Here is a 2,476-nt window from a genome sequence, read left to right on the forward strand (position 1 = left end):
CATTGGGTATCGCTGCCCTGGACAGTCATTTTGTTGATAAGTAACCCTGTAACTTTCCATTGAAAATAAAGAATAAACTAACTAGTGTCTTCCACCCGGGCTCTCAGCTGGAGGTCTTGAACCAGTGGGACAGGATGGACTCTTCTCCTGAAATGCACTCAAGTCTTTGATTTAGGGCTTGGATTTGAAACCAGTTTGTTATCTCGGCCCGTTGAATTTTGATATGTAGGTTATCTTTCTCCCCATGGGCAAGCCACACAGGGCTCACTTTGTCTGTCACTTTTAGCTGCTTTGCAGACAGTGACCCAACTCCTTGACTCATCTCCTAGGGCTCCCTGAGGTTAATTGCACATGCGAACAGTTTACATTTTAAGGCAGACTATCCCCAGCACACCTTCCAAATTCCGTGAAAGTTCATCCGTCATCTTTATACACTTCAATAATGTAGACTGAGCCTTTTATTGTATTTAGGTGCCTGGGACAAAGGGGTTCTTGAGAATTTTCTTAGGCAAAGGGTTCAACAGCTTGGTTCCTTCTGAACTATATGTGTGCATGGAGTATGTGGTCTGGATCTTTTCTTCTGCAAGTCAACTCTGTTCGTGCTGGGGGAGTGGAGAAAAGAAGAATGAAGTATGGTCTCAACTATTGGGGATTTCACAGGTTCTTCCAAACAGCTTAGAGGAAACATTTGATTCCTTCCCTGCCACAAGCAACAAGAGAAGCCACCACAATGAGAAGCCCGCGCACTGCAATGAAGAGTAGCCCCCGCTCGCAGCAGCCCGCACGCAGCAATGAAGACCTAACACAGCCAAAAATAAATTTATTAAAAAATACTAATATCGGGCTTCCCTGGTGGCGCAGTGGTTGAGAGTCCGCCTGCCGATGCAGGGGATACTGGTTCGTGCCCCGGGCCGGGAAGATCCCATATGCCGTGGAGCGGCTGGGCCTGTGAGCCATGGCCGCTGAGCCTGCACGTCCGGAGCCTGTGCTCCGCAACGGGAGAGGCCACAACAGTGAGAGGCCCGCGTACCGAAAAAAAAAAAAAAAAAAAAAAAAAATACTAATATCAATAAAAATAATATATTTTTAAAAAAGTATCCAGTTGGGGAGAAAACAATTTTTATATTAGGTCTCTCTGTTCATGAACTTGGTATATCTGTCTATTTAGTGAAGACTTTGCTGTCCTTCAGGAAAGCTTTATAATTTCTCCACAAAGGGCTTGCAGTGGGTTTTACGGGAGTTTTATAGGCCTTGCTGCTCTTGTCAATGAGATCTTTACTCATCCTTTTAAATTGATATTTCTGTTATGGGGAAGTTGTTGATATAGATGTATTGATCTTCTGCCAGCTGCTTTCTAGTATCTTTTTTTTTAGCAGATAGTCATCTACAAATACTGATATTTATTTGTCATCTTTCCAATAGTTCTACAACTCATTTCTTTTCCTTGTCTTACAGTATTAGCTAAGACATTCTATACAATTTTGATTAGTAATGGTAATAGTGGGCATAGTTGTCTTCTAACTCTAAGGTGACTGCTTCTAATGTTCCACCATTAATTCTGATACTTGCCAAAACATTTTCTGTAATCTGTGCCTTAAGTTTTGCTGGAAACTTTATCGAGTTCAGGAAGCTCCCTCCTATACCTAGTTTGCTACGTCTTTTTTTTTTTTTTTTTTTTTGCGGTACGCGGGCCTCTCCCTGTTGTGGCCTCTCCCATTGCGGAGCACAGGCTCCGGACGCGCAGGCTCAGCAGCCATGGCTCACGGGCCCAGCCGCTCCACGCGCATGTGGGATCCTCCCGGACCGGGGCACGAACCCGGGTCCCCTGCATCGGCAGGCAGACTCTCAACCACTGTGCCACCAGGGAAGCCCTGCTACATCTTTTTTAAAATCATAAATGGGTGTTGAATTTTCTAGATGTCTCTCATTCAATAGGTGGGTGCCAAGAAACTGCATTTCTAACAAGTTCCCAGTTGATGCTGAAGCTGCTCGTCCAGGGACCACATTTGGAGACATTGGCATAGAACAAGAATAATGGGTTAAAGGCAAATTCTGAGAAACAACATTTAAGGAGAAGGAAGTAAGAGAAGGCCCGATAGAAGCACAACAGCAGTAGAAAATTATGAGAAAAACTAAGAAATGTACAGTGTCACAGAAGCCAAGTGGTGAAAAATTTGAGCACAAAAAGTTTAAAAGAATCACACTATTAAATACAAAGTGGTTCAGAAAGAGACCTTCAAATGCTCACTGGATTTGGCGATTGGAAAGTAAGCTTACTAAGAACGATTTTGGTAGAATTGTGAGGGTAAAGCAATAGATTCTGCAAATGTTTATTGAGTGCCTCTTTAGAACAGGCACTGTTGCCGAGGATTTAACACTGAATCAGTGAAGGATGCTGAAAGAAGGAATATCTCTTTTGAGACATTTGGGTGAGAAGAGGCAAAGTACGCATGACAGCTAGAGAGGAACGAAGGGT

The sequence above is a fragment of the Mesoplodon bidens genome, assembly GCF_964165515.1.
Source record: "Mesoplodon bidens genome assembly, chromosome: 4".
NCBI lineage: Eukaryota > Metazoa > Chordata > Mammalia > Artiodactyla > Ziphiidae > Mesoplodon > Mesoplodon bidens.